This window comes from Populus euphratica, unplaced genomic scaffold (assembly GCF_000495115.2).
Source record: "Populus euphratica unplaced genomic scaffold, PopEup_1.0 scaffold111.1, whole genome shotgun sequence".
Lineage (NCBI taxonomy): Eukaryota > Viridiplantae > Streptophyta > Magnoliopsida > Malpighiales > Salicaceae > Populus > Populus euphratica.
Window position 1 is genome coordinate 875,786 of NW_011499877.1, and position 14,045 is coordinate 889,830.

General features: G+C 27.8%; 1 long non-coding RNA gene across 3 annotated transcripts in view; it reads left to right on the forward strand.

The window, feature by feature from the left end:
- The window catches only part of LOC105128580 (uncharacterized), a 5,016-nt gene extending 741 nt beyond the window's left edge, over nucleotides 1–4,275 (forward strand). Inside the window, exons 1-3 of one of the 3 annotated variants that reach the window (XR_842892.1) lie at nucleotides 797–1,350; nucleotides 1,435–1,499; nucleotides 4,167–4,275. This is a non-coding gene — a long non-coding RNA (uncharacterized LOC105128580). Of the gene's footprint in view, nucleotides 1–796; nucleotides 1,351–1,434; nucleotides 2,022–4,166 lie in introns of those variants that run through there. The other 2 variants (XR_842891.1, XR_842890.1) reach the window with 2 other exon arrangements.
- Nucleotides 4,276–14,045: the final 9,770 nt, after the last annotated feature.

A 14,045-nucleotide genomic window follows, 5' to 3' on the forward strand; every position in this document is an offset into this window, starting at 1 on the left:
TTCTCTTCCTTTTTCGCCCCCCCCCCCCCCCCCCCCGCCCCTTTTTTTTGAGCCTCTGTTGTTGTGTTCATGCAAGTTCGTTTGGTCTTTATTTTTTTTGCATTTTGTTGATTTCTCTTCCTTGGTTGAGGATCATGTGTGTTGTGTTGTTTCTTTCTGTTGTTTTTCAGGCCACAGCTTCCTCATAAATTGGTTGTGTGTTGTTTGCTTTGGTTTGCAGGTGCTCTCAGCTTTATTTCTTTTTAGAATTCTTGGCCTTCTCAACATGTAGTCCTGGAAGGTTTTCTCTCGTTCAATTGTTGGCATCTTATCCATGTCAATCAGTCCTAGGCATGTCATATTTATACGAGTTGGACTTGGATTTGGTTTGGTGCTTGGGACATTATTGTCAGTAGCTTGCTTAATGCTTTCCCCCTCCTTCAAATTGCTTGGGACAAGCCCTTTGGGCCCTGTAATTTAGTTGCTATCTCTTTTGTTCTTTATAAAAGAATAGATTGTTTTGTTGGCATATCAAAAGAACTTATCAAGTTGGTTGTTGGTGACGTATGTCGTAGATTCTGTTTGTCTTTTGAGATTTGGCTGACAAGTTCATGGTGCCAGTGCTGGTGCATGCAAAATTGCTGGGCTGTTTTTGGGCGGCTCTGCTTTGTCATTTATATAAAGGGAGATGTGAATGAGCTGTTGTTGTTGGAATTTCTTGTTATAAGGATCAGAATGATACTGATTTCCTTTTTTCTGTGTTTTTTTTTTTTTTTGATTTACGTGGGGTGTCCGGGCCAGCTTGCGCGTACCACGACTAATCCCCACGGCCCACTGAATACCCTGCAAACCCAGCAGGCAGGTAAGGCAGCGCGGGGCTGACAAGCATGCAACTCCAAGGATTGAACCTGTGGCAGGGAAAGGAGCAAATACTCCTGCCACCGCTAGGTTAATGCCGTGGGTGCCCTTTTTTCTGTGTTGATTGCATTGGTTGGCGAGAAGAAACATGTTGGGAGGGTTAATGTCTCTTGCTGGACATTTGTTTTTAGACAATTTGTTGCTTTTTTCAGTCTCTTTCATTGGAAACACATTTTATAGATTTTGCATCGGTTGTTCTTGCACTATCATGGTTTGTCAACACATTTATCTCTCTTTTGTTTAACGAAGGGACATGTAGTTAACAATTAAAACAAAATTGAACTCTCATAGTTATTTCACATTTAACTTTCATTCTATGAACATACCATTTCCAAGTCAATCTGTTAAATGAGAACAGTTTTCTGAACACATTTACCTGTCATTTGTTTTAGCTATGCTTGGAGGGAACTTTGCTGCTCTCAGCCTTCTGCGATGCTGCTATTCATGTTCTTGGTAGCTTTTCTTCCTCATTACTTCTTCTTCTTCCTTTTCTTCTTCAATACTTATTGATGGCTTTCATCGTCTAAATTGTTGCAGTTGCATACCTCGACTCCCTCTATCAAACTTGCAAGCAACTACTCTCAAACCCCTCTCAGTTTCAGGCATTCATAATTTCCAGAGGTTTGCTTCTTCTTTTTTCGGTGTTCTTTGCCACGATCAGCAACGCAATGCTTTTGCGTCTGCTCTTTTGTTTTTTTGTTTTTTTTTTTTTATATATATTTTCTAGGCTTTCTTCTTTGACTCGTTAAATTAATAAGAGAGTTAGTAGTTCATGGGGACCCTATGTTCGGTATACTTCGGCTATGTTCTCTCGAATTCTCAATTCTTCATTGATTTGCTCTCGTATATGGTGGTATTTATCACAGCATCGAAACTATTTTTTTTTCTTAAACAAAAAATTGTAAAGTAACAGCTGAGACACCCTCTCGACGCAAGTCCCAAAATAAGTACCATAACTTTACAGCAAGCAAATGAAATGCAGTCGGTCACAAGCTGAATATGTGATGGGCACAAATGACCGTTCGTTCGAGGAAATGGCTAGATTTTTGCAGTCTCTGTACCTTAAGAAGAAAAGAACAATGCAGTCTTAATGAAAATAAATGTACAATGATAAGTGGGGCAAGAAAAAAAAAAACCCTTTTATCTTTTACAATTGAGGAAAAAACGAAAAACGTCAAAACAATATCTATATAACTCTTATCTTCATTTGCTGTCAGGCTACTGTTGAGTGAATGTGGTTTTTTTGACTAATTAGCCTGCCGTCGATTCTTGGCGAGTTCAATGCTGCTGTGAAAGCAACTTGGATAGACTTGTGCTTGCTTTTCCATGATAGACAAAAAATTAACATCACCTCATGTTTATGACACTAGGGCCTAGATTTTTGTTTCGTCTTACATGTCTTAAAGAAAAAACAGTTTCCCCTTTGATGCCAACTAGTTAGATATCCGGCGATATTGCTTTTTGATGCCACCTAGGGAGATGACATACGCGATATTTTGGGTTAATTTTTTTATATAAAAAATATTTAAAAAATTAAAATTTAAAAATATTAAGTTTTTTTTATAAAAAAAAAAATCTATAGGAAGAAAAAAACTAGTGAAGAAAAATAAAAAAATCTAAATTAACTAGGTAGCCCGTCAAACTTGAGATCTGTGTTATAAAAGTCTAATAATTAAATATAAAGAATTTTAATATCGACAAAATAAATTTAAAAAATTTAGTTAAAAAGGGAAAAACAAAGAAGAAAAAACCTATACGGAGAAAAAACTAATGAAAAAAAAATCTGAATTAATTGAGCTAACCTATTAAACATAAGATCCATGTCTTGAAAGTCTTATAACAAAATAGAAAAAAAATTTAACATAAACAAATCAAAAATTTTTAAAAAATTAAAAAGTAAAAAAAAAACGCATTAGCTTTTTTTATTGTGGACTGCACTGTACAGTCCAGAGTCAAAGACATAAAAATGGAAAAAAGAAAAAAATAAAAGCATTAATTGATAACTAAATAGAAAAAAATTTAATATTAATGAACTAAATTAAACAAAAAATATTAATTAAAAATAAAAAAAATAAAAAAAGCTATAAGAGAAAAAAACTAATGAATAAAAAAAATCTAAATTAATTGGTTTAACCGTTCAAACCAGGTTAACTCATCAAATCTAAAATTCACGTCATAAAAGTATGATAATTAAATAGAAAAAAATTAACAAGTTAACCCAAAATTAACTTGGTTAACCTGTCAAACTCGGAATATGTGTCATGAAAATCTGATAGTTAAATAAAAAAAAATTAACATTAACAAACTAAACTAAACAGAAAAAATTAATTAAAAAAGCAAAAAAAAAAAACTTCAGGTTACCTTGTCAAATTAGGTTAACTCGTTTACCCAAGATTCATGTTATGAAAGTCTGATATTAAATAAAAAAATAATTTTAGTATTAACAAAAAAGAAAAAGAAAAAAAATGGATGGGTTAACCCATAATTAATGGGATTAACATGTAAAACCAGGTTAATCCGTAAAACTTGAGATATATATCATGAAAGTCTGATAACTAAATATAAAAAAATTTAATATTAACAAACTAAATTAAACTAAGAAAATTGATTAAAAAGAAAAAAACAGAAAAAACCTCCGGGTTAACTCGTTAAACCAGGTTAATCCATTAAACCCGAGATTTGTGTCATGAAAATCTGATAACTAAATAAAATTTTTTTTAACATTAACAAAAGAAAAAAAATGGACGGGTTAACCCATGAAACCTAAGATATATGTCATGAAAGTCTGATAACTAAATAAAAAAAATTTAACATTAACAAATTAAAATAAACAAAAAAAAAATAAAAAATAAAAAAACAATAAAAAAAAATTTGAGTTAACTTGTTAAACCAAGTTAACATTTTAAACTCGGGATCAATGTCATGAAAGTTTGATAGCTAAATAAAAAATTAATATTAACAAACTAAATTAAAAAAAAATATTAAAAGAAAACAACAAAAGGAAAAGGAAAACAATATGAAAGGCATAGAAAACTAAAAAAATGAAAAAAAAAAAACAAAACAATTTTTCTAAAGAGGACCTTGCCGTCCCCCTATATTGCTTAAGTAGAGAATAGTTGTGTTTCCTGCTATAATTTTATATTCTGGTGATTCATGAAAAAGAACTCATGAGTTTGTTTTCAAAGACGAGGTTCAAATCTGTGAGATTTATGCTGGTTTTTCCATTGACAACAATGCCATTTTTAAAAACTACACTAAATGTTTTACAGGTGCTTTTGAATAAGTAAGCAAATGGTGAATGCTGGATTATAGAACAAGAACGGAATTGAAGAGTGCTAATTCTTATTCATGGAATTGTGTTCTGTGGTTTTGTTGCTCTGTTATATAGCGAGAAATTAATGGAATGCATGATGGAATCTATGTCTTGATCTGTTCAAGAACTATTTTTAAACTTTAACAAATTAGAGGATCAACATGCCCTTTTGCTGTCATCGATGATTTAATTTCATTTCCATTTCTTTTTTTATACCATATAATTAATTATATTTGTTCTGTGATGACATATATTGAAATCTTTTATCCTTAAGATTTTTTCAAAATAAATACATAGTTTTTAATTTTTTTTGTTCAAACTTTTTTATTTCAGTTTAGAGTCTGCATGACTCTTGTTAGCAGTATTATATCCAAATCTTTTTAATTTATTGATCACCTTTTTGTTCTAGAATAATTGCATAACAAATATGTGTAGTTAAAGTAGCTTCATATTTCCTTTTTCATTTATTATGCAAGCGTTCAACCAATTCCATTTCATTTAGAGATACTATTGTTTAACCACTGAATTCATTGCCTTTTAATGAAACTAGATATTGCTTGCATGCTATGAAAGTTCTTCCTTTTCCCTCTTGTTATGCGATGCAGGTTTCATGAATTTGAAATCGGCAAGAAAGCATGCAGCAGTGCTTGGGCAATCTAACTAGTACATAAAGTTAAAACATGTTATGTTTTTATTGTTCATTAAACATTGTTTATTCTTTAAATATTTTATTGCGGATTACAATAGTGTAATTTTTATAAATTCTCAATTAGATTCTTGAATTTTATTTTTATTTTTTTGGCATAATTTAGCCATTTTGAGACTTAGAGCTCAATTGTATTTTTCTTTTTATAAGTAACGGTTGAATTTAAAGAAAAGAGATTCTTGTGAAAAAAGTGGGTAACATAAGTGGGGGATTGAAAATTTTTGTCAAAAACTCATTTAAATCCCTCATTTTTTTTAGCAATTAGATGATTGATTCGTTGAATTTTTACAAAATTTAATTTTGATATTATATTATATTTATTTATTTATTTATTAGTTTTTTTTAATTGGAGGAGTGAGGAGATTGTTGGATTATAACTTAGAGAGAGAGAGTGTTTATTAATAAGGATTTGGGATCCTAAACAGTTGGTTTTTTATGTTAAATGGTTTCATATAATAAAAAGGTTAGAATTATATGTTTTTTATCTTGAAAACATCAAATAGTGTAATTTTTATAAATTCTCAATTTGATTCTTGAATTTTATTTTTATTTTTTTGACATAATTCAGCCATTTTGAGACTTGGACCTCAATTATATATTTTTTTGTAAGTAACGGTTGAATTTAAAGAAAAGAGATTTTTGTGGAAAAAAGTGGGTAACATAAGTGGGGGATTGAATTTTTTTTTCAAAAACTTATTTAAATCCCTCATTTTTTTAAAAATTAGATGATTGATTCCTTGAATTTATAAAATTCAATTTTAATATTGCATTTTGTTTTATTTATTTATTAGTTTTCTTTGGTTAGAGGAGTGAAGAGATTGTTGGATTATAGCTTAGAGAAAGAAAATGTTTATTAATAAGGATTTGGGCACCAAAACAGTTGAGTTTTTTTTAAATGGTTTTATATAATAAAAGGAGTTAAAATTATATGTTTTTTTTTATCTTGAAAAGCAATGAAAAAAATCAAATTTAAACTTGAGATTTTTTTTAGATGTTTTAAATAAAAAATGGATTGAAAATGGATTTGTGGATAAAAAAAACTCTTTTTTTTTTGCGATCACGATAAACATATTCCAAAGATGAATAGATGATGTCTAACTTGTCATATGTTGTTGTAGATAATATGTTAATTTATTTTTATGCATGGAGGTGGATAACACATCATCCATCCCTTTAAAATTCTAAAAAATATTGGTCCATGCTTTGGCCCTTGCCTTAAAAGCCCGCATGTGGGTTGTTGTTTGATTGGGTTAAGTGTTAAACACGACTTGATTTTTTTTTAATTTTGATTTTTTTAAATAATGTATTAGTTGATATTTTTTCAAGTAAATCTCGGGTTTATATTGTAATTAGTTTGTGATGATTTTTTTTAATAATATTGAATATGTTTAGTTTTTGAAGAGATATGCATGATTCATTTGTGATTTTTTTAAATTTTATATAGATTAATTTTTTTTAATATTGATTTTTATTAGTTTTTTCATATTTGCAACCTTGTATCATTTTTTTATTTAATAAATTTTATGATGTGTCGTCGGTTTTTATTATAAATTTGATTTATTTTTCTACTACAAATTTATTTTAATATAGAAATTAATTAAACATAACAAGATAAATTACTGGTGTTGCGATGTTAAATATTTTGATATTCATTTGTCGCTTAATTTGTTTTACAACATCCCAGTATTATATTGATGTTTTATTTTTTGATCATATATTTTTTTATCATGTTTGGATAAAAAATAGTTTTGAAAAAAATTATAATTCTACTGGAATTCATAACTTGGTTTATAGGCTTGACGAGTTTATCTAAGATATGTTTTTTTTTTAATTATTGTTTTTAGCTCATTAATTGCTTTTAATAGTTTTTTTTTCTAGATTTTATCTTTCAATATTAGATTGGTTAGGAAATAAAAGGCATGATTTATTTATTATTGTTTTATTTTAGGTTATTATAGTATCAAATAATTTTTTGTTTTTAGGTTGATATTGAATTTTATGACCATATATTTTTATTATAAAATTAAAAAAAATATTATAAAAAATTATTAAACTCAATAGAGTTCATGATGCTATTTATTTGAAAATTAAGATCAATCTAATATGTAATTATTTAAATAAATTATTATGTTTCTACTAGTGATCAAAAATTTATTTTAATTTATAAAATTAATTACTTTAATTCGAGTAAATTTTTATAATTTAGTTTGAAATTAATGTTAAAAAGAATAATTTAGTTTGAAATTCATGTTAGAAAAAGAGAAGAGATATGCAATGATATCTCAAATTGACTAATTAAGTAAGTCATGTTCAATAACATAATAAAAAAAAATCTCTTCAAGCTTTTAATATATTTTTTTATATTATAAAAAATTTATCCAACTCTCACCATAAAATATACAATGCATTTTATATACATATATACATATATAAATCAAATTTAAACTTGAGATTTTTTTTTTCCGGGTGGTTTTTGTGTTTGAGGGTGATTTTTTATGATTTTTGTGGTTATGGATTGGTTGAACAAGATCTTTAGGGTGTTTTTTAAATGTTTTAAATAAAAATTGAATTGAAAATGGGTTTGTGGATACAAAAAAAAACTTTTTTTTTCCTAACAATCATAATGGATGGATTTTAAAGGTGAGTTTAACTCGTCGTTTGTTGTTGTAAGCAATATATCAATTTGTTTTTGATGCATAGGGTGGATGATGCATCGTCCACCCCATTAAAATTTTAAAAAATATAGGCCCGTGCTTTGGGTCTGGCCTTAAAAACCTACATGCAGATTGTTGCTTGATTGGGTAAGTATTAAGCATGATCTAATTATTTTTTAATTTTAATTTTTTAAAATGATGCATTAGTTGATATTTTTTCAAATAAATCTTGGGTTTATATTGTAATTAGTTTGTGATAATTTTTTTAATAATATTGAGTGTGTTTAGTTTTTGAAGAGATATGTATTATTCATTTGTGATTTTTTTCTTAATTTTATATATATTAAATTTGTTTATTTTAATATTGATATTTTTTTTTTCATATTTGCAACCTTGTATCTTTTTTTTATTTAATAAATTTTATGATGCGTGTCGGTTTTTATTGTAAATTTTATTTATTTTTTTTACTACAAATTTATTTTGATATAGAAATTAATTAAATACAAGAAGGTAAATTAATGGTGTTGTGATGCTAAATATTTTGATCTTCATTTGTCGCTTAATTGTTTTTACAACATCCTAATATTATGTTGGTGTTTTATTTTTCGATCATATATTTTTTTTATCATGTAATTAAATAAAAAATAGTTTTGAAAAAAATTATAATTCTACTGCAATTCATAATCCGATTTATAAATTTGAAGAGTTCACCTAATAGCTGGATATGTTTTTTTTTTTTTTTTGTTTTTGGCTCATTAATTGCTTTTAATAGTTTTTTTTTCTAAATTTTATCCTTCAATATTAGATTGGTTAGGAAATAAAATACATGATTTATTTATTATTGTTTTATTTTAGGTTATCATAGTCTCAAATAAATTTTTGTTTTTAGGTTGATATTGAATTTTGCAACTATATATTTTTATTATAGAATTAAAAAAAATATATTATAAAAAATTATTAAACTTAATAGAGTTCATGATGCTATTTATTTAGAAATTGAGATCGATCTAATATATAATTATTTAAATAAGTTGTTATATTTCTACCGGTTATCAAGACTATATTTTAATTCATGAAATTAATCGATTTAATTCAAGTAAATTTTTATAATTTAGTTTGAAATTCATGTTAGAAAAAGATAATTTAATTTGAAATTCATGTTAGGAAAAGAGATAGGCAATGATATCTCAAATTGATTAATTAAGTAAGTCATGTTCAATAACATAATAAAAAAAATCTCTTCAAGCTCTTAATATTTTTTTTATATTATAAAAAATTTATCCAACTCGCACGATAAAATATACAATGCATTTTATATACATATATATATATGTGGCCATCATATGAGCAACCAAGGACTCGAACCTAAAACCACAGAGGGAGCAAATCCCTTGATTCCAAGTCCTTACCACTTAGCCACCAACTAGATGGTTGCCATTGGTATTTAATTAATTTGTGGGGTGCTGGTACTCCTAATTAGCGCTTAAATCCTGGTAATGCAATGCATTCAAGGGAGACAGAAAAGCACCGTTTAATTAACCATATCTCCAGAGAATCAAAAGGGCCAGGGAATTTTGCTAAAATCGTGGGTCCCGCCCACGTTATCTCTATTGTTTTCTTCTTCATGCTCTCCCTCTCCCTTTTCACTCAATTATCCCACACTTTTGCTCATGGCCATGTCTTACTGTGTCGGTTGTTTTTTTCAAATTTATATTTAATATTAAAACATTAAAGTAATTTAAAAATATTAAAAAATCTCAACTTCTTTTAAAAATATCTTTTTTTTAAATAATAATAGGATATTTAGAAGAAGGGTGATAGTTGTTGTAGTTGAAATTATATTTTATTTAAAAATATATTAAAATAATATATTTTTTTATTTTTTTTCAAGATTAATATATCAAAATTACATAAAAATATTTTTAAAAATATCTTTCAATACAAAATTAAATTAAAAAAATAATTTTAGTACTCGAATTATCTTTCAAGAAAACACATCATTACCCGTTTCTGCTGCCAATACTTTACGTGGTATAGTTTTGGCATCATCACCATGTCACCTTTTTCTTAATCTAATGCCCTTATTTAAGGTTAGGTTTGGATTTGAAAGTCACCTTTGAGGCTCCTACCAATGTTATCATGACAGGCCTCCAATGGCGAGCTAAAGTTGATGGAGAATCACACAAAGATTGTCCCAAGAAGATGACAAGAATTAACTACATCATCACTCAGCTGCGTTACCAAGAATCGTCTGCCTTTATTTTTACCCCTCCTAAAGATCAACAAAAGGCATCCATGGGCAATCAATTTGTGTCCACCTAAAGCAATGGGGCATGATTGAATTTGAAACAATCAGGCGATCATGTGGGTGCAGGAATTGGATAATTAACGAATGTGAACGTTTGTCTCTTTGTTAATCATCAATTAAGCAGGAATTAACATCCTAATCTTACACCTGGCCAATAAAATGCACCAAAGATCACCTAATTCTTGTGGTTTTCAGTGTTTCCTTGTTTCGGTTTTCTTATCTCCCTTGTTCCCAAGAAAACAAAATCATGATTCTTCATCCCTCTTTCTATCCATGGCCGACGTAATGGCTAGAGGGAGTATTTGAGAATGTCATAAATCACCTAGCAGCCTGTTTTTGCTCTTAGAATGCAAGAACAAACAAGAACCAAGTGCCAAAGAACACAGCTCTGCAGCTTGCAGGCATGTTTACTATAAATCTTGGTTACTGGTGCATAAATATAAGGAACAATGTCAGTGCTTAAATTCATGTGAGATTCTATTGTCAACGCGAGGAACTAGAGAGGGATTATATGTATAATAAAATACTCAGCAGTACTGAACACCTCAAAATTTCTGCAGAGGGCACGATTTGCTAAAATCCACGCACCCTCCAAGTGCACAATAAATTGCAGAGTGATGCCCAAGAGACGGTTAGAATCTAATAGAATGGGAGATGTAGAAGTGAGAGAGAATTAGCTATCAAGTAATTAATTTAAAAAAAAACACTAAGTGAAGTTGATATTTTATTATTTAATATTAAATTAAATAAAAATTAAGTTTAGATTTAAGATTTTATAGGCAGTGATTATGATAGATTATTCTAAATTTAGAAGATCTATTTAAGTTTTTTTTTTTAAAATAAATGTTTTTTTGAGTTTTATTTTTTAATATTTATTAAATTGAAAATCGGGCTCTATTATTTTTTTCCTCGCTTGCTTTTTATATGTTTTTAATTAATTTTAAAAATAATTTAAATTATCTCATATTTTATTTATTTATTTATTTTGTTAAATTTAAGTTTTTAAAATTATCTCATATTTTATTTATTTATTTTTTTTGTTAAATTTAAGTTTTTAAATAAAAATTATTTTTAAATTAAATTAAATAAATTAATTAAATATAAAAATAAAACACTAATTTAATTTGATTTATGAGTCATTGTTATGATCAATGACATTAAATGTATCTTAATGACATTAAATATATCTTAGTGGTGGGTGGTGCTCATGATATATCAATAAATTTTTTTATTGTCAAGTATTTTATTGAAATTTTGTTTTTTTATAATTGAATATTGTTAATTTTTTTTATTAGAAATATTTTTTAATTATATTATTAAATTAACTTATTGAATTCTGTTGATAAATCAAATATCAAATTATTTTATTTCTCTGAAAATATCGCCATTGTCTAGATCTTTTCATTTTTACGGTAGGAAAGATTTGATCTAGCCATAACATGACACAAACAACCTAACTAGCGTCTGACTAAAGTAAGCTTTTATGTCATCAGTCCAATCATTAATTTTTTCAAGACATAATATATACGTGTACAATTAACTCTATTCACAAAAATTACTTTAAATTTTAAACTCATCATCGAATCAAATGTAATTTTAGACTCTATTAATCACAAGTAATATTTTATTATTCATTTTATTTACTATTAATGCATCTTTTTAATGATATTATTAAATTAAATAAATTTATTGAGCCATCAATAAATCGAATCTTCAATTATTTTATTTTTTAAAAAATATTAACATTGTTTAAACATTTTTTTATGATATAAAATATTTACCCTTAACATGAAATTGAAAGTCAATTTTAAAAAAAATTAATTAAAAAAATTGAATTCTGTAAAATTTTTAATTTGAAAATTAAAATAAATTTATAAAAAATAAATTTTAAAAATACTATAAAGTATAATATTAAAAAATTATTTAAAAAAAATATATATTATAATAATAATGCTAGTCGGTGAAGAGCATCCATGATTCAAACAGGAATCTTGCGGCCCCCCCTCCATCCAGCTCTCAAGGCTTTTATTCAAGTTGCTCTTCTTGCTTCTTTCTTAATTTTCATCCCAAACATCTTTTACATGTTTTCTGAAGACTGGATCATGTATCTAATAATAATGAGATGAAATAAGAATAAGAGCACAAGAATCCTGCTGAGAATTTTTTTTATTCAAGAAAATTCATATTCTAAAAAATACATTTTACAAGTTTGGATAAAGAAGTAAAATTCCGACTGATCAAGTTTTTACAATAAATATATATCCCAACTCAAATTCAAAATCTATTATATAAATTCAAAATCTTTTACCATCCCGTTGTATTTTTTCGGAGACCCTGCCAAGAATTCGCAATCAAATTTAACAATTTTACCGACGTTAGATTCCGTCGGTGTTCAGTAAACAGAGTTTAACAGTGGATTATGTCCTTAGCAATGAAGGTGGACATGAAGTCCTTGACCCTCTCCTCTTGAAGAGCAAGCCAAAACGAAACTCATTGCCTCCAGGGGTGCCGGAAACAAGTGAAAATGTTGAAAGAGTCTTGTGTATTAATATGCAATTAAGCACTAACTCCAGCACCAAGTCTGCAGACAACACAAATCATGCAGATGATCGTAACAAAATCAAATCTCCTGGAAGTAATCTTCAAGTAGAAGACAATATCCACACCTTTAGTTCATCTGGTGTAACTGTAGTTTTCCTTGTCATTTCTTTCTACGACTACTCTTCCTAAAATCCTACTTACATGAATCGGCCACCTGGTTTCTTTCACCATCAATTTCCTGATCATGTTTTTCACTCACGCAAGGCATCAAACAAGCTCCATGCGCATGGTTTCTTAGATCAAGACCCAGACTAATTCTCTCCCTTTAACTTTATCAGCTCAGAGAATGATTCCTTTCTACTCATTCTTAAATTCGCTTACATAATTCTCTTTTGTCTTGATCTATATGGATGATATTCTAGTCACTACTGGCCTACATAATGAGGATATTCACAATCTTATCCACCAGCTTCATACAGGATTTGCTTCCAAGGACCTTGGTAGTTAAGTTTCTTAATGGGCATTGAGCCGTCTCCCTCCTCTCATGACATCATTCTATATCAGCACCGTTACATTACTGACCTTCTTCACAAAAACAACATGCTTGCTGCCAAATCAGTCTCATCATCCATGGCCTCCACCGTCAAATTATCATCATTTATGGTTGCACCATTTCTGATCCAACCTTGTATCGCAACACAACTAGTTCTCCCCAATACCTCTCATTTACTCGTTCATGTCAATTCATGTATTCTCCATCTACTGATCATTGAAGCGTTGTTGATGGAATATTACAGTTTCCATGGCTTCTATTTACCGTATTGTCCAAAAGGTCCCCAGCCTCCTCCAATAATTCTACGTTAGGTGGAGGACACCTAGACAGCACCCATAGTACTCTAACTTTTAGAGGCCATTCTCGTCTTTAGACAACAACGTGTGTCCCTTATCAAAAACTTTAGACTTCCTATCCATTACTGTTAAAATCATTCTTGATAATTATGTTTATTTTTTAAAAATTATTTTTAAAATTAACGTATTAAAATAATTTAAAATATAAAAAAATTAATTTTTAATAAAAAATTAAATTTTTTAAAAATACAGTGCAAAACATGACATAGCAATCATGTATAACTTTGTTTATTTTTATTTTTAAGTGTTTTTCAAATTGTTTTTTTAACAAATTATTAAATTTATTTTTTAGGTTTTTTATGATTTTAGTATATTTATATAAAAAATTAAAGTTAAAATATTATTTTAATATATTTTAAATTTTATAAAAATACTCTACATCACCTTACTAAATAGACACTAATAATAACCATATATAGTTACTAACATAAAAAAACAATGCAATTCTCATTAATTTTTTTAATTAATTCCTTAATTGATTATTAAATTATCAAACCCAACCCATATCAACAGTTGATTGGGTTAGAATTAATTTAAATATTATTATTTTAAATTAAATTGGCTGAATTTTTAAATTGGCCAGTCAGGTCGTGTAGATTTCACAGAATGAACTCCTATTACTTCTTTTTAAAACATGTTAGCGAAGTGATGAATGAGTAATACAGCATTAAATAAAGTTAACTGGCTAGAGTGAAGCTCCTTCGGCTTCTAAAAATA